Below are 24,441 nucleotides of genomic sequence, written 5' to 3'. Positions count from 1 at the left end.
TTTTCAATGTTTAATAGAAATGCTAAAGCTTAAAAACTAAGAAAGGGCATTATAATAAACTGTCCCAGTATCCTAAATGTGAAACTTCTCAAAATTATGATGCACAGAATGACAGAATACCTTTTTCCCTCTTCTTTCCCTTTCTACTTCATTACAGTACTTACAATGTAATTATCTGACCAGCAAAAAATGTTAAGCAATCGTTGTATAGTATCAAGCTTCGATGGGTGGCAAAAATCAATACTAAATTGCTTTCAGTTTGAATTTGATGATGTATAGGGGAAAATGCCACAACAAATAGAGTGTTGGAAAAATAATGAAAAGGAGAAAGATAAGAGAGTTTCATACCATTTGGGAACTGTTTTCTCACTTCACTAAGCACAACATCAATTTAAACAATATCACAAAAATTATAATGGGGAAATATTTAGGAATAAAGCAGTCTTCCTGGTATCGTTCTCCACCTTCATTTACTGGGTGTGCGCTAACAGGTCACGGGCTGTGCTGCATCTTCCCTCCGCGGTGCCCTGGTAGCGTGCACTAACCAGCATGTACACAGTACAGCAGGTGCGTGTGTGTATGCATGCACCTGTGTGTGTATATGTCTGTGTGTACATCAAGGAAGCAGTTTACACTTCCTCCTGAAGTATATGCCCGCTCTTGTCTGACACATTTTCAGGGGGTCACCCCCTCTGGTCACAGCCATCAGCTGCAGCAAGACGAGTGACGTCAACTGTTGCCGCTGTGGTGAGTCAGGGCACCTTGCGCCAGAATGCATGACTGAGGCCACAGCTTAATGACTTTCCTTTGTCGCCCCTCCTTTTCTGATTGATGGTTGTATTACTTTCTCTGAATCCTCTTCACTGGCCAAAGGTTGGCAGAGAGAGGCTACTCCCAGGCCAGTGAGCTTTATTTGCTGTGGAAAAGGAGGAAAGGGATGGGAAAAAAATTGACCCTCTGCATTTAACTACAAAAAAAAAAGTTTATGTTTAGTTTGGTAGAGGTGTTATGTACAATGCTTTGTTCAAGTACCCCCTTTCGGCACCACTGGGGAACAGGGGTTGATGAGTGGGAAGAATTGGGTCAGACCAGTAAGCCCGTCCGGGTTTCTTGACTACGTTCCCATGTAGGAGGTAAAACGAATTCTGGAAGTGTCTGTGAGCTTCCATCCATAACATCCATTTTAGCATAATGATGGCCTTGGATTGTCTGACCTCAGTAGCTATTAAATGACATCAAGTGACATCTGCATCAGGTCCTGCATAGGACATTCAGTTGAGTGGGAGTAAACAAAACAAAAAGACAAAACAAAACAAAACAAAACCAAAAAAACCCCCCAAACAAACCAAAAAACAAACAAAAAACCCTTCTTTTTTACTGATGAGGAATTTACCACCAGGAAGCTGCAGTCTCAGTGGTGTGGTCCTCCACTGTTACTAAACTCTTCATTTGAAAAATTTCGGGGAGGAAGTCGTATGTACTTTACATTTGGGTCCATTTGGAAGAGAATGCATTGTTTAGTCACCCAACATTGTGTTTGTGACCAAAAGAAAAAAAAAAATCAAAACGCTAGTGAAAATAAAGGCTTGAAATGTCTCTAGAAAAGAGTGACTTTCTAGACATATGCTTTGGAACATACACGAACTTCTTTTATTGCTTCAGTGTGGAGCCCTGGCCCTGCTCCTTTCATTCTGTAGTCCATGCTGTCCAAACACAAACACAGACAATGCAATCATCCTCATCATATAATTTTGCTTCATCTTAGTGTGGGTGGCTGCATGCTTCTTTAAGTTTCCTTTCAGGGTTTATTATCATTATTTTAAATGCAATGCAGAGATCATTACTTATATTGGCTGCTCCATGAATAATTTCAAGCTAACTTCTTTCTAAATTTTGTACCCTGGAAAGTCCAAAGAAGCAAAAGACTAGTCAGCCTATTAAATGGGTAACCTGGAATGGAGCTAAATCAAAGAAAATGGAAAAGAAAGATGTATTTAGAATGCAATAGACTTGTGGATAATGTTGGTCACCGGAGAGCATTTCTACTTAAGCAGAGAAGCACCACCTCCTTTTTCACGTCCTCCCTGGCCTTCCCAAACCATTAATCATTCCCTACATGACATGAAATTGTCATTTGTTTCTTCTCTATTATGGAACGTGCACAACTGCCTTGTAAGATAGTCATTTATATTCCTGTATGTCTTACAAATTGTGAGTGACTTAAGGTCAGAGATTAAGCCTTGTTCATCTTTACCTCTTGTGGCTGGCATATTACCTGATACATAACACGTGTTCAATAAATGAATGAGGAAACAATTAAAATCTGGATAAATTATTTGGCTCCATATTACTCTTGTACTCAGGTCTGCACTCTGATGTGTTTCTATTATTTGAAAATATATCCTTTAGAGTGGAATTTCCATTGAATATATATCGGCACTCCTCAAGTTCAATGGCTAGTTCAGATGTCCACTGAAAACCTCATTGGTCAACTCACAGGACCCACCCAGGCCCCTTCTCTTGGGCCAGAGGGAACCACTGTCCCTGACCTCATACTACTATCAGCCCTAAGTTTAACTCCAAACCTCCAGTGGTCACAAGCTTCAGAGAAACAAAAACAAGCTTACTTACAAAAAAGAGTGAATTCTACCCTAGATCTGTGGAGATAGTTTATTGCTGAATAAATTGATTTTGTGGAAGTAAGTACTCATTTAATAACCATATTAGCTGTTGGATTAAAGTGTATGTATCCTCTTGGAAAATACCGTTAGGTAGATTTTAGTTATGATTTAAATAAAAACACGAATGGGGCTTCTGGAATGCTAACTATCAAAAGGGGGGTTTGCACTGAATACTGACTACCAGCTATTTTATATCTCATAAACACTCTCAAAAGTAGGAATTTATGTTCTTTTACATATAAGAAACCTGAACTGAAAAATAAATAAATCTATTTTGTAGAGCAGTCCAGTATCAAAACTGGATTGAACCCAGATGTCTTTACTTTAAAACTCAGGCTTTTTCTGATATCCAATATTTACCACTATATTTTAATGTTTCTATAGCTAGGATTTAATTCTGAATGGTTGAAATTGATTTCCACAGGAGCTTACATCTTACGAAGAGGCATGCTTTGAAAAGTGCATGTTTTGTTCATGACAAGATGTCTTCATCCTTAGTGGAGGGAATAGTCATGACCGGAAACCATGGCAACACAGAAATAGAAGATGAATTTCAAGATGCAAGAGGGAAACTTTCATATACATGAGATTTTTGTTTTTCTTTTGAAAAGGCCTTTAAAAGATGCAGCAGAAGAGGAAAACAAGTATATAAGGACACAGACATAAAGTAGTAGGCGATAAGCAACTCTTTCCTTAGTCATTAACAAGTTCCTTCTTTCAATATCACAAAATAGAATGTCAGGAACCATTCTAGGCAGCGATGAAGACAGCAAAGAAAATTAGGCACAGTTCCTATTCTCAAGGGGCTGAGAATCTGCACGTTTTGCATGTTCCAGGAAAAATAAAAAGGCATGTGGGTCATTTAGAATATTATCTAAGTCCTGTTACAGCACGTGGGTAAAAGAAGGAAGACCAGACTGAGGTGAGTCTAACTGACGTAAGTGCCTCAGGGGGAGACTTTGCGTTTTCCGGAAGAGAACGTGTAATAGACAAAATCGGAGTAATATGTAAAAAGCGTCCATCCTATGACTGCTTCTAGTCCATCATAGAGATAGAAAACCAAGGAATTTGGCTAAAATATAAAAAGGAAGTTCAGTTTTACCTTCTTCCCACCCTCACCTGGACCTCTATCATCCTCCTGTCAAATCAAGCCTCCAAATTTCCCTCTTCCCTCACCCCTTGAATCCTCACTTGTGGTCTTTTGTATTCCCGGGTCTCATCAACCACCAGTCTCCCAAGCTCATGGTCTTCCTTTTAGCAGTCTTCTCTTTCTATGTCTACACTAGCCTCCCCCAAGAAACACGGGCCATTGTGCCTCAAATCAAATGATGAACTATGGAAATCTCAGCACAGAGCCTTGGTTTAGGAGGACATGTGGGGGCCAGCACAGTTTTCTGAAATTTTGGCTTAACATGTACAAGTGATGGCTGAGACCAAGAATGTGGCACTTTGGCATCTCAGGACCCCTAGTCAAAGGGAGCTGAAAGCCCCTTCTGAAATGAGAAGCTTGAATGAAGAGGGATGGAAACAGGCTGGACTGGAAATGAGACGTAAAAAAAAAAAAAAAAAAAAACCCAGCAAATCATGTGACTTGAAATGTCAGATCTTAAGGAGAGGGATTCAGAGCAAAGATGTGTGCACAAAAAACAGATTTTGGATAGATTTACTGATATCTATGTTTAAGAATTTTCAAATGCTTCTCCATTTGGCTCTCTCATTAAATTTTTCTTTCCTCCCCACACATAAGAGTTTTAAACACATTCATTTAACCAGTAAATATTTATTGATCTCTGTGCTAGACACCAAAGAAAGCAAGATTGAGAAGATTCCCTAAGCAAGATCTTTGCAATGACTTCATATTAAGCCTAAACTGTGAGCTGAGCTTGCTAACTTAGAGAGAACATTGTATGCGAACAGCATTATGTTCAAGCCTAGACATGGGATACTCTGGTTTGTTTAGGAATCACACGTGGTTCAGGGTAGGTTGAGTCGTGTGTGGGTGGAGCTCCGCGGGGGGAAAGTTGTGCGGTTCCACAGAACCCAGACTATGGAGGGGCTTATATGTCACATTGAGGAGCTTGGATTTTAAAGTCCATGGGCACCCCGAGGTTCTAAGTACGGGGATGTCTCAATTTGAGCTGATTACCTATAGAAATTGTTCATTGATTAGATGTTGAGAGTGAGAAAGAGGATTGGTCCACATGGAATAAAAGTCTAGGGGGAGCAGTATTCTCTGACTCAGAATGTAATCGGAAAATGAGTTGAGAGCAAGTGAGGTTAGACTTGAACATGTTGAACATGAGACACTAATGAAAACATACAGGTAGAGAGGTACCATCTCTCCATCCATCCATCCAATGCTCTATCTTCTATCCTTCCATTCATTCACCCATCTACCATACATTCAACATATATATTTATTGAATGTCTGTCATGTCCCAAGCACTGCTAAGGGCTGTCCCATAGGCAGCTGACAACACAGCGAGAAGCTGGAGAGAGTTGATCACTGCCGAGTGACACTTTCAAGTGACTGGCAAATGCAGTGGGCATGGCTGAGATGCCCCACATAGGCAGTTTAAAGTAAGAAAAGAGGACTTAGCACTGAACTCTATTTTCAGTTTCATCTCATGGTGACCCCCTGTTGCCTCCTAGGTTCTCCTCCACCTCAACTCCTCAAATCTCTAGCTGAACTAAAAAATTTAACAGATCAAGTTAGGGGACAAAAATCGGTTCATATAGGTGTAGTTTCTGAAGCAGTCCCCTCCCCCACTCCCTCCCTTACCTGCTCCTGGCTCTGTTTCCTGTGATGGTTAAAATAAATTGACATTAAAAAAAAACAAAAACCATTTAAGCCCCATAAAAATGTTGAAATTGAGCAATTTAATGGAAACTTTAAATTAATGCAATATAAAAGTGGATGCTTAATAACGTCAGAAGTTCAAATGAGAAATAAATTAGTTCCAGATGGGGGTCTAGGGACCGCTTTTAAATTATTGTTTGTTTAAGTCCAAACATTTTGATTTGTCCTGCATTCTGACAAAAAAGATCACTCTGAGAAAGAGTTACAGAATTAATGTCAGTTTTCTGTGCGAGGAATTTCTTAAAGACAAATGGTATAACCTCCAAGAATTATTAGGAAAACACTTTGTATTTGGAAACCTAGCCTCAGAGTCCAGATTCAGTGCATTTCAAGTCATTAAAATTGACTTATTTGCTATGGAATGGTAAGGTAAGGATTTGGTAGTGACAGCATGGTTTTAGGATGACAAATGAAATTTGGAAAAAAAGTGGCAGGACCATGACTTATAATTCCTAACGTCTCTGACAGGGAGCAGAGGTTTGAGAATTCTTATAAAACATGTAAAATCAAGAAAAAAACCTCTATTTTAAGTTAAGAATTAACTTGTATGATTGAATGACAATAAATTCTTCCTGAATTTAAATTGAAAGTGGAAACAAGAGAAATTAAATTTGATATATGGTAATCAGCTGATTTGGTTTTGTTTTTGTGTTCATATTTGAAGGTTAATAAGTCAAAAGTTATGGATTCTGTGCCCAGGAATTCAAACTACTTTTATATGAGTTGGAGATTGTCACTCATTTTAATTATATGAGTAATTCTTAAGAAATAAATTACTAAATTTCCTAATCCAGGGTTTTTAATTTAATAATTTGTAATTATTTTCATTAAAATAATATTTTATACCAAGGCATTATATTTAAATAGAATCCTCTGCATTTATTAAGTATTTTTCTAAATTTTTCAAGAGATTTGGATACAAAATTATAATTTTTAATTTTTACTTTTTCTGGAAGAGGAACACATATGGTATCAATGTTTGAATTTCTTTTCCTATGCTTACAGAACACACAAGAAATTGGGAACTGGAAATATAAAGAATTTGTTGGGGGCAAAGAAGTGATTCAGAGTGACTAAGTGTCTCAGAGAAGCAGAGGAATGAATATCTCATATGATTTCCATTGAATGCCTTCTTTTATAGAGAACCAAGGACCTTACAAGTTATTCTGTTCACACATGGCCTCTGCTCCAGACTCAAGTTGCTCCCTGCCCATCTGAGCACAAACAGATTTGAAAGTCCGCGGGGTTTGCCTCTAGCAACTGGGTACCTTCCCTTACAGCCCCGCCACCACTCCTACTGCTATCTTCATAACCTCATAAAATAAAAACAAAACATGGGGACTTAAAAAGTCACAGTGTGTCTGGAAAACTAGAGCCTGGCAAAAATAAGCATGTAAGTGAATTGTGAAAGATTGGGGTGGAAAAACCACCACATTTTGAACAGCTTATAAGCCAAGTTAAGATATTTCTAATTGCGCTTAAGATGCTAAGACGCCACTAAAATATGATAAACACAAAGATGACATGATTGTCCTTTTGTTTTCTAAAAGGCACTGCTGTTTCAGTGCCATGATGAACTGGGGGGGACGCAGGTAAGGCTGGAGATAGCAGAACCAGCCAAGGAGCTATTCCAGGACTACAAAAGGAAAAACAAAAAGCAAGACAGAATGCCTGCTCCTTCACTCCCATCCACCTGTAAACATGTCAAGTCATAATTATTCAGTATGTGGCCTTTTCAGTCTGACTTCTTTCCTTAGCAATATGCATTTAAATTTCTTCCATGTTGCAGCCTGGCTTGAGAGCTTATTTCCATTTATTGCTGAGTATTCCAACTGTACGGGGCTATTACAGTTTGTTTATTCAAGTCATCAGCTGAAGAACATCCTGGATGCTTCCAGTTTTTAGAGGACAGACCAGGAGTCAATTTTGAATAAGATAAGTTTGTGGTATCTTTCAGACATGCCGTGGAGATGTTAAGAGGCAGTACGTTGTAGGAGCCTGGAGTTGAGGGCAGAGATCCAGGCTGGAGATGCAGAGAAATGTGCAAATAACGTCAGTACAAAGATGAAGTCACTCAAAGACAGTATAGATATAAGAGCAACCTGAACTCTGGGGCGCCTCTGACTTTCCGCAGTTGGGTTGATGAGGTGAAAACCAGTGAAGCTGACTGGGAAGGTGACGTAGGAGGAAATCTTAAAGAGTTTAGAATCCTGAAAGCTATGCAAAGAAAGTTTTTCATGGAGAAGGGATGGATCAATTGTTTCAATGCTGCAAATAAGTAAGAGGGGGACTGAGAATTGGACTTGGCTGTGTGAAATCATTGATGATGGAGTGGTATGGTTGACAGCTTGACTGGAGTGGGCTCAAGAGAACACAGAGGAGAGGAAATGGAGAAGTAAATCCAGGCTTTTAAGCCATTATCAAATGGTTCTGAGTCACGAAACAATCACAGAGATGGATCCATTTTAAACATTTACCAGTCATCATTTTGCTTGCAGATACTATGGTAAATCACACAAATCTAATGATATGTTCAGCTACTATTCAGTGGCATACCTAACTGAGTTTAAATGTGCAATGCTGTAGAAACAAAACTAGAACAAAATGACAGAAAGTTGTAAAATGAGAGAAGAACATAATGTGGTGAAGCATTGACTCAAGTTTTGTTTTTTTTTTTCGTAGAAGATTTCTTGGCTCTTTTCCCATTCTTTTTTTCCTTTTAAATTAGACTTTGACCTTTACTCTCCCATGGGAAGGTAAGCCAGAGCACAAATACAGAGACACTGGATAGTTATTCCTGGATTTTAGCATTCCAGTGGCCAAGATTTTAGCATTAACAATTGGGTTCTAGCTAGAACTCCTTGTCTATCCCCAACCCCACAAAACTCCCATCCTTAGACACCTGAGATAAGCATCCTTTCTAGACTAGGAAGAGAGAGGTCAGAGAGACAAGTAAGTGAGAAAAATTCTGATATGATCCTATATCCCTTCCTTCTTAAGTTGAGCCAGAGATATGGAAGAAGGGGTATCGGAATCTCTAATTAGCTTTAGGAGGTTTAGAACAGGGGGAAACCTCTCCTCCACAGCCTGCCATGGTCCTGAGAGCCCTTTCCAAACCCCTCGTGGCCGAGAAGGAACAGCAGAAACAGCTCATGGGATGAACAGGCAGATGGATCTCAAACAGGATTGCAGAGCCACCGTCTAAGTGGGACCCAGGGCACATCCAGAGCCAATGGACCTGAGCGTGACCTACAATCTGACAAGGGAATTTCAGCAGCAGATGTGCTCAAGTTCATTGATGGAAGGCAGCACAGAGGGACAGCCCTGCCAGCAGATACCTGCAGGGACAAATGGTGAAGAACTTCCAATGCTTGATGAATTCCATGTATCTTTCATACCATACCCCAGAGAACAAAAACAGTGGCAGCAAAATCCGACCGTGGACCATAAATAAGTCCACTAAGAAAAATCTGGAGTTTCAGACCATACTCATTAAAATCGACTATTTTAAGTTCATGTCAGAACACAGAACAAGACTTGAGAGTGAAATGAGATTGTTTTAGAAAAATTTATACCAGCCATATGAGCCCACAATTTCACAGAAAATGCGCTTACAAGCTCTCTGGGAGAAACCGTGGGACAGGAAAATACAACGTGCTGTACTTGAAAAGCTAAGAGCTGGATTTGACTCCCACCTCTGTTACCTCCCCAAGAATTTCAAGCTAGGTAATTATGTTCTCTGAGCTCCAGTGCTCTTATTTGTAAAATGAGAGCAAATAAGTATACCTTACAAGACTCTTGTGATTATAAAACGCTACACTATATGTAAAAGTGTTTTACAAACTATAAACGGTCCAAAATAGAAGGTAAAGAAAATGACACAAGCTGCTACAATGTACCAGGCTCCTTGAATTATGGTAAATATTATATGTATTTTATGTTATATTTAGTATGTTCTATATAGTAATTATGTTACATGATATGACATGATATGACATGATATGACTTGACATGATATGATATGATGTGATATGATATGATATGATATATTCCTGGCTTGTCTAGGAGAGCCTTAGTTTACTGCTATTATCTTGGCATAATTCTTGAAAATGCCCCTTTCACTCTTAAAAGTATTTTTGGTTTGGATGATAACTTACATGGTCACCCTGTATATATTTTTCCATACAACATCTATGCAGGACAAAAAAGTAGGCATTTTTACTTTCTTTTCATAGGTGAGGTGCTCAAAGTTTAAATGGCTTGAGCAATTTGCTCTCACAGCAGGTTATGCTGTTTTATAGGACACCAAATCTAGGCCCACCAACCTGAGAGGTCAGGCTGCTCTGCGTACTGTGCCGTCGTGTAAGATATAGTATTACGCTTTCGATTTGCCTGAGAACTATGCATGTGTAAACTGAAACCATTTCTCTGGGGCACAGAGGATGGGACCCACTTAGACTGACAGCAGCCAGTCCAGAGCAGAGTGAAGGCTAAGCCCTGAATTCCTGAGCAGGCTGCCTCCCAAATCCTGTTTACCTTTAGGGATTTGGCCTTTGCACTGGATTGGCAAGCAGTACCAAACCGTGCAGATCAGCTTTAAGCAAATCAACTTAGAAATATTACATTAACAGCCCCTCTCTTCAGTTTTATTTTTCTTTTGGTTTTAGTCAAACATTCTTAAAAGAAAATTTACATCTCCCTCAAACCTGCTTTTTTACTTGGTATTCTAAAGCTTTTAACTGTGTCCAGTTTGTAAATCTAATTTAGTAAAACTTTAAGAATAACAAAACAAAACAAAAGGCTATGTTTGCTTCAGTTAAGCCTGGAGTACGGTTCACACAAGGCCTCATTTTAACAAAAACGAATTCACTATCCTCTGGTAAACACTGGATAAAAGTTATAATTATACAGGTGACCAGAAAGATGCACTGGCTTTGGCTTACAGAATTATGTGACCTTAAATTAATCCTATAAATCCAAAAGGTGAAAATCTGGGTCTGAACATGAACGTTATTCATATTGTAAAATTTGCTCTAAGCAAAAAAGCATTTTGTAACATTCTTTAACTAAAACTGTGTCTTTACAAGGCAAATGAGATGAACATCTGAGGGAACGGCCTTTAGTTAATGCAGGCTCACATAATCTGAATAAAGATGGAGGAAAATGGAATCATTTTATAACTGTAGTTATATAGATACATTTATTTTTCAGAATAGTGAGTGCATAATTAGGAAATCCTTATACTGATTAAAAAAAAAACAAGAGAAACTGGAAACTTAAAAAAATAAACACGTGTACATGTAAGATCTATATTTGAAGTTATACCCAATGACCAGAATTTCTCTATCAAAATGTTATCAACCAATTAGGAACATTCAACATCAAACAAAGTACTGCTCCAGAATGATTACTACAAGATTTGAATGCGTTAGAAGGTAGATTTTGAGAAATTCACATATTAAAATGCTGAACAAGAAAAGAGAGACCACTGAATTGTTTTCTACTTGGGAAAATGTATGTTCATAAAATTGAGGCTAATCCTCCTACCGTTTTTATAAAAATGTGACTCCAGAATCAGACAGCAGGTCTATGAGTCTTGAGAGATGATAGCATTCTGTGCCCATAGAGCACGTCAGACATACATGTATGTACTTCAGGTTCCCGCAAAGTAACACAGAGGAGAGTCCGGATCTGGGATCTCCTCTCATGGAGAGAGGGCTTATGGAGAGCCAGGAAAAACACTGCAAAACATGAAAACAGACTCACAGCCCAGGGAGTGAGCAGAATACTGTCTGAGATAATTGAACTGAGAGAAAAAAGCCAGAGAGAGAAGTTTTCCAGGATACAAGGCTGCAGGTGCATTCAAAACAAATTGTAAGTGAATTGGAGGTAATAAAGTCAAAAGACACAGAATGGCCATCACAGGGACTTTTGGGATTTCCAAAAGGACCACTGGAAATGCTAACTGGAATAAAACAAGAAGCGGTGAATAAAGAATACAGAGACCAAAACCAAAAATGACCTGAAAAAAAGGAGGAAGAAAGCGCAGGACAGACTTCAGACTCACCCAAGATGACACAGCTATTGGGGGGAAAGTCAGAATTAATATTCAGTCGGGTTACATACTTAACCACTGTATTATCTTGTGTAATCACTGAATAAAGGGTAGTTATTACTATCACAAGAACAAATGCTGGCGGAGATGTGGGGGCTTAAAGGGAAGAATGGAGTTTGAGCTAAATTGCTGTTCTCCAGGAGGCAAATGGCAACACTAGGGTTAGGCTTTGAAATCCTGTGTTAAATGAAAAAAAAAAAAAAAAAAAAGGCTGCAATGATTATTATGCAATTACCAGACCTAATATGAGACAGAAAATGAAAGTAAACAAATGCCAGATTATCACTGTGCTTTATAAACTGAGAAGACAGCTGCGAGGAAGGTGAGTGACAGGCGCCCCCTCAGCCCATTAGAACCTGATCCCTTAGGACATACCCTCCAGGGGAGCGGGCTACCTCGTCAGACTACATCTAAAATCAGTCTTGGCTGTGGTGAAACTCTAGGTGATTTCTTTTTCCTCTGTATTTTCAACATTTTCTATAATAACAAACACACTTTATTTCACCGTGGAAAACTCACTTTAGAAATAAAATGAAGTGCAAACAAAAGCCAGTCTCTGTAAGGCAATAAGAACCACATGTCTTTTAAATGGAAAACATGCTGATTTTTCCTTTGTTTCTTGGAAGCAGCTTGCCAGACACACAGTCCACAGCTTTGAACCGTTTACGTAAATACGCCCAAGCCAAGTGTTTGCACGCAACAGTTACATTGCACCCACGCTGGCAACTGAATGACTTGGGAGGATTAAAAAGTGGTATTCACGTCAGTTGAATTCACCTTAGACATCTATCTCTTGCAAACCACACACACACACACCAGTGACATTCATGGTAGACTACGATATCACAAGTCTCTTTGAAAGAAAAGCCAACTAATGCAAAGATGGGGGGGCTAAGTGGTAGCGAAAGGTACGAACCCTTCAGGTGAAATGGAAGGTCCAGGAACTGAACGGCGCAAGAAAGTTGTTATCATCCACTAGAGGGCACTACTGGTATATACAAAACTTTCTCCAGAAAAGTTGAACACCTTTCTCAACCTCCTAATTCTAAGCAGAGAAATGTAATGGAATGAGGTCAACAGAATTCCACTTTTATTCTGCTTGCTCTTCCTACATACATCAGGTAAGGTTTTTCCCCCTTGTGAAGGGATCAATGGACTATGAGTTACACTGACTATTATGCCTCAAATTGCCATAATTATTTGCTTGTAAAAATGTCATTCTATGATAACTGTTGAGTTCTCCCCGTGCGCTAAGTCCCGAGCTTGCCACTATGACGGTATAAATTAACTACAAGACCACACTCTTGCCAGCAGGTTGAAAATAAATGGCTTCTGAGATAAACACAAGGCACACGGAATAACCCAGGAACTGTAAAATATATAGAAGGTTGATGCTACTTTGCTTTGCTCTGCCAAATATTATTGTTCAGCAATGAGAATATTGGCCACGGTCCTTCTGGAAAGCCATCTGAGGACAGCACAGAAGGCTGTACCACCAGAATGGGCAGAAAGGGAAGCAGAAGCCGGCAACAGCAAAGTCAATGAAGCAGAAACTTCATTACTACGGAAAATGAAAGCCTTTCATCCAGTATTTCTGGCTGCCTACATAGGTTTGGAAAACTTTCAAAGGCAACCTATTCACCTGCTTTAGAGACCACGTGATACTTCTGTCCTTCCTCCTGTAACAGGTAGGCTTTTTGTATTTTCCGAAGCTGTTATCTATAGAGTTTTTTTTTGTTTTTTGTTTTTTGTTTTCCATAACAGAGTAGACTCTGAAGTAAGCCACTTCTTGGAGACTGAGGTCCTCACCCACCATGTCTTGCATGATCCTGGACACACTAGGGTTTTGCTCCAAGAACAGAGAACACACGACACCATCCCATTTGTACCACTGAAATTCAAGTCATATTGTAGTGCCCTAGGAGGGGAGTTTAACACTGACTCTTGAATTGAGAAAACCAGTCCAGCTGGAACACCTCCCTGTGGTTTTCCATGTACTAGGAATAGAAATTTGCTCTGAACAAACATTTTTTAAAAGTTAACTTTCCCATAGTATTGGAAATTTAATAGAACTTTTTTTGATTGCAACCAGACCTAACCCACATGTTCTTAGGTATCAAAGCCTAATACAATTGCATTATTATTTGGGGGAGAAAAAGGATTCTTTTGTCACAGTAAACGTTTCAAAACTAACACTGCTTTTTTTACTTATATTGAATTCTCTACTGTTTATGTTATGCCACTTAGGAAAGTGCTCTCTTCTTGTTAAATTAATATGTGTGGACAAGCATTTATTTCCCACACGTCAACATGACCTCCTTATAAGTCATCACTTCTAATATTTATGGTCTAAGAATTAGGTAGTTCGAGTGAGTCACAGATTTATACTTAGCCCAGAGATTAAGAAAAAAAAAATTAACACTACAATTTCCCTAAAGCAATGGAAAAAATGTGACTTGTTACACATTTATCTTCTGGGTCAGTGTTTTTCCAGCCATTCCACAGAGCCTTAGTGTCACCCAAGTTTTCTTTAGGTTTTCATGAAAGAAAGAATGGGGGGAGTTGTGATGTGTGCTAAATTTTAAATTTGATTACAGTCGTATGCTACTTTAAGAGAACATAGCATCACTGTGAAGGTTACACTTCTGGATAATAAAAAAAATATATGAAGCAGTGGTATAGACTTTGAATGTTTCAAACAAATGAAACTGAATTATATTTCCCAAATAGCAGGGCCCCAGATGTGCACCTTACTTACAAACAAGATCTATTACCCAACTCTTTAAACATTTGCTTATCCAGCAGGAAATAGAGAGAGTCTAGTGTTTATAAATGAAGGGAGAGCAATGAAATTCAGAAAAAAGCCAACCAGGTTTACAAGAATATAATAGAGAAATGTAGTCCCTAGAGAATGTAAGAATAATTGAATAGATTTGATAATCGTAGAAAAAGAATATTCGTGGTGCATTATTTTTGGCATCCTGTCATCTAAATAAGATGTTTAGAATAAATAAATTCACTGAAGGCAAATTATAGGATTCACATAAATTTTATTAATAGTTATAAATTATCCTCTCTAGCAATTTTTCAAGATAGATACTGTTATGGGTTGAATGGATATTGTTATGGGTTGAATTGATATTGATATTGAAATCCTAAACCCCAGTGCCTTTGAATGTGACCTTATTTGGAAATAGGGTCTTTGCAGATGATCAGGTTAAGGTGCAGTCATTAGGGTGGGCCATGATCCACTGTGACTACATTCTTATAAAGAGGGGAAATTTGGACACAGGGACAGATATGTACAGAGGAAAGATAATATGAAGCACAGAGAAAACACTGTCTACAAGCTAAGGAGTGCCTGAAGCTGCCAGAAGCTAGAAGACTGGCCTGGAACAGAGTCTCCCCCACAACTTCAGAAGGAACCAGCTTTGACTTCCAGCCTCCAGGACTGTGAGATGACACCTTTCTGTTGTTTGAGCCCCCTAATTTATGGTTCTTTGTGATAGCAGCCCCCAGAAACAAATACAGATCTGTATTCCTGCTCCCCGTCTTTGGTTTGCCATTTACCACTGGGTCTCCCTGGCGATCAACAGAGAACAGAAGTTGTGTCCAGACTGCCTTAGATTCAACCACTGCACCCAGTTCTGGAGCATCTCGCACAGCCATTTGCATAAGGCAAGTTCCTCTTAAAATTTGCCAGAGCAAAGCAAACAATTAAGAGGCAGATTCTTTTGTAAAAACAAACACACAAACAAACAAAAAACAACTCACATATTGCCTGATGAAGCCAAACAAATTCTGTTTTGGTGTTTGTTCCTCATGAAGGAAGCAGTGGCCCCAATAATTAGAAAAGAATCAGGGCTTGGTTTTTATTTCATTTTCTTCAAGGAAAATTTGGCCAAATGGCTGGAGTAGTCTGACTCATGAGAATTTTGCAGAATGTTAAAAAACACTGGAATTACAAGAAGCAACCATGGACAGCCACCGATGGCCAAAGAATATAGCACATCTTCCGGAGCATCCCTTATGTGACAGTTCATCGGTTCCCTGCCCAGCAAAGCAATCAATGTGGGTTAACACTTGTCGCAGTCACACTCAGAAATCACGTTTATGAACGTGACCTCTCATATCATTTAGCTGAGATGAAGACTTAAAAACTCTAACGCAAACAGAACTTTTACAATTGCAGTTTTTAAAATATATTAAACTTCAGAAGGGGCCTATCCTGATAGCTGACCAAGAAGCTTTAGAGAAGCTAATTTAAATGCAATTATAGAATCACACATTTTCGTTTTTTGAAATGTAAGTTACATGTGCGTTTAGACTGATGCCAAACTGTTTTGATCCCTGTCCACAAAGAGCCTTGGGAAAGAAGTTAAATAGTATACGTATAAAATGTTGATGAGAACCTCAGCTGAGATATAATCAGAATGAAAAAAAAAAAAGCCCAAACAAGGAAACCTAGATGAAGAATATATAAAGACAGTAATTACCAAAAAAAAAGGAAAGGAAGCAGGTGTCGTATCAGAATATATAAAGTAATCTAACACCACTGAGTTATTTCATCTTTCATTTTCCGGGAAGGGCGTATGACAGACTGCAACTCTCAGAAAAATATGCACACACCTGGTGTCACCTGTGTAGGTGTGATCAGAAGCCGCCTGTTGGAAAATAAAGGATTAAAAAAACATGAAATTAGAGAAAATAACACATAAAAGGACAGCTTAAGTTTCCAGCAAAGTAAATATATAGTTAGGTTGATCAACCCTCCAGCACAGTCCGCCTGGGCTGTGTTTTCACAGGAAAACGAGGGTGGAGAGAATCACAGAAGTCTTGGCTCCGATCCATCCCTGTGGCCTGCTGACACAGGCCCAGTTCACCAGAGTGCTGGGGTCGCCCTGGAGCTGCTGCTGGAAGATCTGCTTTTGTTAAAATTGAGGAGAAAGGAGCACGGGGAGTGGGGCTGGGCAGAATCGTCATTGCCCACCTTCTAGGACCTGGAAGGGGTTAGGGTTAGAAGCGGGGAAGGGCTGCTTTTTCTCTTCCAGCTAGGGGGAACTGGGTAGCACCGAACAGTTCTTGTGTTCTAGCATTTAGAACTTTCCTCTGTTCCTGGGGTCACTGCAATGCCTCCAGGGGATTCTGAAAGCAGCCACTTGTTAAGCCAGTGTATTCCCCACTCAGGCCATGATGAGGTTTACGCTACAGAGCAGAATTCTTAACCACTTTTGTGCCACGAACCATTTTGGCATAGCCTGTAAATCCATTCTCAGCATAATATTTTAAAGTGCATAATATAAAAATATAATTGCAAATAAAATCTAAGTTGGCATACCACTATTAAAATATTTTAAAATATTGATGTACTGTAAAAAAATATTAAAAAAAAAAACAAATTTGTAGAGGGTGGGTATAGCTCAGTAGTAGAGTGTGTGCTTAGCATGCATGAGCTCTGAGTTTCAATTCCTAGTACCTCCATTAAAATAAATTAATTAAATAAATAAACCTAATTATCTCCCCACCTCCCCCAAAACCCCAAATTTGTGATATAGTAACTGCATGCTTGTTAACATTTTACATGAAACCTAGTTTTCCAGTTTAAGAATTATCTAATAATTAACATAATTTCAAGTTAATTATGAGTATGAAGGACATTTTGAAATATCGACAGCCAACTGATCTGATTGAAAATATCTGTGGTTTCTGTTGGTGACAGTCACAGGTACTGTTCACAACATTGTAATTTGTATTGACATTCACAATGGAAGATGGTGCTAAATTTCGCTGAAATGAAGTTTGAAGGTTAGTGAAAATGAAGATGAAATGTATTCCCATCCAAGCTGACAGACCCTCTGAAATCTACCCATAGACTGCTCGGTGGGTCTGAACCTCAGGTTAGGTTCCCTACTCCAGAGGTTTACCCATCCCCATACAGAAATTTGCCACAAATGCCACATCAATTTTCGAGCAATTGCATCATGATTACTCACTTCAAAAAGGTGTTAACTTAATCTCTATCTCTCTGATGATTCAGAAGTCACTTCAAAACCTTGCAGTATGCCAAGAGGTTAACATTGTGAGTATCAAACATTACCAGCCTGTAGATTTGAGGGGTGCTTGTTAACGAAATTGCTGGGTTCAGAAAACCGATAATAGTTGTTGGTATTTTCTTTCTAAACCAAGCTATGCGACAAATTATGCAAGAGTGGATGATATTATCATTGCCTCATGAGTCCTCGGGAAAAAATAAGTAGAGTAGGGTACTCATTCCAGGTGATAAAACAGGATAGTTAAAGTGGAGTGAGACTGAAGTTAGGCAGCTTTTCATTCAGATCTCAACCCTGCCGCTCACACTGGCAAATCATTTTATTTCTCTATACTTTAGTTATCTGAGCTGCCAAATGGAGATAAAAGTAGTGCCCCTCTCAGAAACGTTAAGGTGTTAAATGAGATAAAGCGCTGTAATGAGCTAAACCGGCACCTGCCATGAAGTATCCCTCGCCTGTCGTGAAATGAATGAGGACAAGCTACAGACCAACAAACATCTCAACCTGCCCTCTCTTTCAGCTTCTTTGCTTGCACCTGCTCTAGAGCCTTCCCTTTAGCGGATGGGCTCTGTTTTTCATGCTCACCTCTAGATCCCTTTGGTTCAAGAAGGCAGGAGAAAAGAGAAGAGGCCACTTAGACTGCAGATAAGGCAGATGTGCGGGACATACCAGAACAGCTTAAAACTATCTGCAGTCCGCAGATAAGAGTGTAGTTCTGGTAACAGCGCCAAAATATTTTGCAATTTGGGGAAATAGTTTACAATCCAGCCACCCCCAGTTTTGCTTTGCCAAAATGCCATGAGGGACATGCAAGAAGCTTGAGAATTAGCAAGTAATTTTTCATATGAATTCCCACTAATTGGGGGCTGACCCGAAGGATGAAATTTATGACCATTCTTGGAAAACAACTATATTCCTGTTTCATGAAAACAGGGTACTAAAACTGATCAACTGCTTCCTGTCCCTAAAGTGATAGGGCTCAACTGACCAGGAATGTCCCATTTTTACTCTTTTTGGCTCCCACCTTATACTTCAAGGATGCAAAAAATAAAACCAAAACAAAACACAAGGAACTCTGACTCCAAAAAATACAAAATACTGATGACTAGGAAATGGGAGCTTTGACTGCTTATTTCTGGAAGCTGGACTTTCTTTCTTATCACAGTGAAATGCAAATAATGGCATCCGCTAATGGGGAAATTTTGCTTTCCAATTTTTTGTCACTTTTTTGGAATATAGTTTCAAATTTAGAAAAAAAAGCTCTGAAAATAGAATAAATAACTCTCATATACTCTTCATTGAGATTCACTTATTTACAAATTGCCCTACTGGTTTTATCATTTCTCTCTCTCTCTCTCTCTCTCTCTCTCTCTCTCTCTATATATATATATATATATGCATTTTTCTGTACCATTAGGGAGTATGTTGCAGATAACTTTCCTCTAAATATGTAACTATGTATATGTAATAATAAGGGTGTTTTGTAATACAACAATACAGTTACCAATATCAAAAAATTTAACATTGATACAAAAATATTATCTAATCCACAGTTCACATTCAAATTTCTTAAGTTGTCCCCACAATACCCTTTAAATTACATTTTTTTTCCTAGTCCAGGATCTAATCCAGGGACAAACATTGAATTTACTGTTATACATCTTTAGTCTCATTTAAATTGGAATATTCCCACTATCTTTAGAAATGTATATATTTCAAGTCTTTGACATTTTTGGAGTGTATGAGGTGTCTTGAAGAGTATACAGGTTTTGAAGGAGGTCAGACTGTAATGTTCCCGAACTGGATTTGTCTAGTATTTCCTTGTGACATGCATCTGGGGGGTAGAATGCCACAGAAGTAATCGTGTCCTTTCCAGTAAATCATATCAGAAGGCATAGGTTGCTGGTTTGTCCCATCATTGGTGAAATTAACTTCAATCACTTGATTCAGGTGGTGATTTTCCCTTTTCTCCTGTAAAGTTGATATTTTTCTGCTTCTAACTAATAAATAATGTGTGAGAGATCCTCTAAGACTACGTAAATATCCTGGTCCTCATCAAACTTCCACCTGTTAGTTTCAAAATCCATGGATGACTCTTACCTTAATCAGTTAGTACAAACTGGTTCCCAAATAGTAGCTGTCTAAATCTGTCATTCTTTCTACCCCTATTAGTTGATAGTCAACTGTAAGTTATTATTTATATCAGCATGGACTCATACAGTCTTATCTTATTCAAAGCTGTAATCCATTACTACCAATATTTATTTTGTCTCAGATTGCCCAGCAAGTACCCTTTCAAGCTGTCCTTCTGACATACCACCATCATTTGTTGAGCACAACAATAACAATGTTTCATTCTTTTGCAAAATTTGCTGCCTTGCTAGTACAGAAATACATCTTTAATTCTTACATAAAGATGATTCATTTTCCTTTTACCGGAAGGAGAAGAGTGATTAATGACTGATTTAACTATATATGTGTATTTTAAGTATGTATTTGGCTTTTCAGGATTTGTGGTTTCCTTGACATCAGTTACTGATTTCAGGCATTTCTTTATATTATGCATACAAGAATAAATCAGGCCAAAGACAAAACAAACAACAAAAAATTCTAGCCAAGTTTATCTACCTGAGAATGGAAAAAGAGACACTTAATGGCTTAGAGACTTAGCCGAGATCTGAGACAATGAAGGAAAATTGTGACATTCCATTGTTCACATAAGAAGAAAGAGAGCAGTAGAGATTATCTTAAATTTTGGAAAATGGACACAGAAAAATGACCATAGTTCTTTTCAAATATGACAAATTTTTCTTTGTATAAAACTGCAAATATGTTTTATTATTATGGCCAGTATACTTTCTCTGCCATTGAGCAGGACTTTTTTGCAAAGTTCTATATACACAGTAGCATGTTTATATCACTTTTGTTTTAAATCTTTCCTTAATACTGTGCTGGAAGAAGTTGTGTTAGAGTGTGTTGATATCCACCGATTCTCAGTCTGAAGCACCAGGATCCTTGATGGGGAGAAAGTAGCCCTCTCAGTCCCAGGCCACGTCATGAGCTAGCAGGCAGCACACAAAGACTGAAGCAGACACAAGAGATATGCAGATGCCACTAAAATGCGGCTTTTTAAAGCCCACATTTTTGGAAAATTTTGTAAAGGCTCCATCCGTAAAGAAAACATAAAAGAATCATACGGTAGAAGGTCTGTAGAATTTGTTCTGTGACCTCAGAAATATCTTTTAACCTTTTAATCACAATCTCATCATCTCTTAAACAGGGATGATAGTAACACCTGCCTTATCCATCCCACAGGGTGTTCTAATTAAAAAAAAAAAAAAAAGCATGGGTAGGTCAATCAGAATAAAGAAAAAAATTCAGGGGATCAAGTCTTCCAATATACCAAAGCTAAGGTATTCCAAACTAAGAAGAGTGGGAGAGCTTGGGTATATGAGTACTAACTACCCAAACTGAAGACGGAGAGTCAAAAGCCCTGTTGGTCTTCCCTCTCCCTCTCAGAGCCAACTGCTGGAAGCCCTGCTCCCAGGACAAAATGATAATCGTGAGCACACACCATACATTAAGGAGTAAAGGGGTAACACAGATGGGAGTAGTGGAGGGGGAAAAGTGAGCAGAGAAAGGTTTTCTTTCTTTACTCATGAGAATCTCTTTTGTTCTCAAGGAGGGGAGAAAAAGCATGAAGAATAAAAAAACCCACACACAACCAAACTGACTGTATGGTTATAACTTTGTATTTCTGGGCTCTTACAGATGATCTGGTCCAATTACCTTATTTTGCAAATGTGAAGGTGAACCTAGAAAGGGAAGTCTTGCTTCTGGTCACACAGCTGATTACTGGCACAGCGGATCAGGGAACCCAGGGCTACTTACAATGTAGTGCCAGACCCAGGAATCCTGTAACACACATTTGTATTGTGAAAACTTTAAATTCTGCCACGAGCAGTGGCTTTATAGAATGATATTTATGTTAAGCCTATATTTTTGCTAAGAATTTTGACAAACTTTGCTGAAGCAATACAAGTTATGGTTTTCTCTTGAGTCCCAGCCTGCGTTAATGAGGGTCCCTAGCTTCACGGTGACATGGCATTTCTGTGTTTTGTTGCAACATGACAGATGTAGTGGAGATCATGAGTGCTTTCCTTTTGTCAACAGTGCTGGGAGCGCTACACAAACCCCAGCAGACACGACCCCTGCCAGGTGGCCTGACACTCAGAAAGGAGAAAAGAATAACGTCCTAGGACAAGTGGATGACTCAGGCTGGAGGGAAGAAGGAGGGATGAGAATTAACATTTATGATTTCATTTTGTGACTCACAGACACATTTTCCCTAAATTGTATTTCAAATACTGCCTGTTAATTTTAAGATGAATATAGAGATTTGAGATGAAAAGGGCAATGACCCCAAAGAATTAAAATTTAGCATGAATGTGAAGAAGAAGGCTGGAAGAGGGAAATGTTTCCAGTAGAGGATAGGACGTAAATCTGGAATAAGGGGAAGGAAGTAAATTGATAATCAGATGGTCTCTGATGCAACTGCAGATCTGTTCAGTGGGAGTGTCTCCTAGGGTCTAGCCAGGAACACAGAAACCACCCTAGGTCTTTCAAACAGAAGGCATTTAATAGAGGGAAATTGTTATGCAAAACAATGGAAGAGCTGAGAAGCCAGTCAGGAGATGGGAAGGCAACAGCAAATAGCCGTAAACACAACTAGAGCTGAAGGGACAACAGGAAGAAATGGGTAACCAGGGTCTAGCATATGGACCCTTCCAGAGGGACCTGGAGTCTGTGGAGACTGCCTTGTGGGAGATGGGATCATGGAGGGAGGGGCTTTCCTGGGGTAATTAGAACTAAAAAGGAAATGTTGTTACTACTGGAGACACAAGGAGCAGAGAGGGAGAGAGGGAGAAATATTGTGGTTCTTCCTCCTTCCTACCCTTCAGTCTTCTGTCATTGCCTGGCATTGGCCAAACACACTAGGAAGGCAAAGGACGTGGGAGCCTAGGGAATGTAGTTCCATTTGAAACAGAAAAGAGCAGAAAAAGGCAGCAATAAATCCAAAATTACTCAATGTGTTGAGCAGAACACATAGCAGAGTTAACAAAGTCTGACTCCAGCAGACCAGTTCCACTAATTTCTGAGCCAATTCTGACTGAAGCAAGTTTTCCATTAGGACCTCTGTTACCATAGGGTCTGAATTTGTCCATCCTCCTCTCTAGCGCTTTTGAAGTAAGCTCCAAACTCATGGTCTATTTGCCAAACTTTAGAGTTTCCCTAAACAACCAAAGCGTTTGGGCCATCATAAAGTCAAACTCCAGCTCACCATCAGAATCTATTCGGATCCTGCTGCATTTTTCTGAGATTCTGAGAGCCCAGGCAGCTCTTATTAACTCCCTCTTCCAAGGGATGTGAATAAGGCCTGAACCCTCAAAATTGGACCAAGATATTGCTCCAAAATGAATTGATCATCTGGTGTCTTGGTGCAGCCACCTATGGTGCTTCCATATCACCACCAGCGAGTGTGGGACAAAGGGCTCTGTGTCTCCACCCACCAGGTTGGACTTCCTTGGTATGGTCAACAGCAGAATTTCCCACGTGGTGCCATGCCTTCATCCAGAGGTTATCAACCTTGGGGGCAACGGAACCACTGTTCAAATCCCCCCACTCAGATCACCCCTGGTCCGCTAAACAGTCAAATTGAGTTTTCCTTCTCTGGCTTCGGTAATTTACCACCCCTGCGAGATGTTAATTAGCACAAAATAGTCTAAGGTGTATGAGAATAAGATAGAAATAAAACTAAATTTCCTTTGGAAACTTGACCTTTTGCCTCTGGAGAGAACTGAAAAGGGTGTTACTGAAGTTTTCCATTGATGTGCTTGTTCTCTCTTCATTAAGCCAGAGTGCCACTCTGAGAATTTAAATGTAAGAGCAGATTGTAAATAATCCTCTTGGCACTGAGAACCATGCTGTCTCTTCAAGGTCTCAATCTGTTCCTCCAGAGTAGACTCTAAGCTAAATAAAGAGGGGGAACGAAGTGTCCCGAAATGACAGGGGATCCAAGGACACCATCAGCAGCTCCCCCGCGTGCCTTCTCCTGATGGCACTTTAGAGCTGACGAGGAGAGCAAGGTTCCTTGCTTCCCTGCTGAGCCCTGGTAGCATTAGTCATAGCAGGGCAGCGGCTGCTGGAAGACTGCAAATTACAGACCCCTGGCTCTGCATGTAAACTGTCCGAGTACCACGACCGAGACGGGATTGGAAGCCCATATACCAAGCACTTCTTCTAGCCAACAATCTTTTAACTTCTGCCAAGGCTTCCTTTTTTTTTTGTCACTAAAATAAAGTTGCTCGGCCTCCAGAAATAACATCTGTTGCTCAGAGTAACATTTTCAAACAACATAATAAACTGTACTTCCAGAAAATATACACTTTGTGCTTCCCTAAGAGTTCTTGCAGGACGGATGCTGTGGGATTCTGGGCTCCCTCCTTTCAAGCACTGCCTGCCGTCAGGCAAATAAATAGTTTTGTTGTCATGGGTGGTGGTAAGAGTTACTATGTATGAGGTACCTCCATCTGCAGCATGCAGTGACCGAAGGTGCTTTAAATAACAGCCCTACTCAGATTTGCAGTAGACTTTTTTTTTTTCCCCCTAAACTGGTGTCATGGTACCCTGGAGTTAGTACCAGGGAGATCTAAGAAGGTTTAAGAATAAGAACAA

General features: G+C 39.4%; 1 protein-coding gene across 3 annotated transcripts in view; it reads right to left on the bottom strand.

The window, feature by feature from the left end:
* RERG (RAS like estrogen regulated growth inhibitor) overlaps positions 1–24,441 on the bottom strand; it is a 91,318-nt gene that overhangs the window by 15,984 nt on the left and 50,893 nt on the right. The gene's annotated exons all lie outside the window — the stretch shown is intronic.

The sequence above is a fragment of the Camelus ferus genome, chromosome 34 (genome assembly GCF_009834535.1).
Source record: "Camelus ferus isolate YT-003-E chromosome 34, BCGSAC_Cfer_1.0, whole genome shotgun sequence".
Lineage (NCBI taxonomy): Eukaryota > Metazoa > Chordata > Mammalia > Artiodactyla > Camelidae > Camelus > Camelus ferus.
The sequence above is the reverse complement of the archived record's forward strand: the minus strand, read 5'-3'. Positions and strand labels throughout refer to the sequence as shown.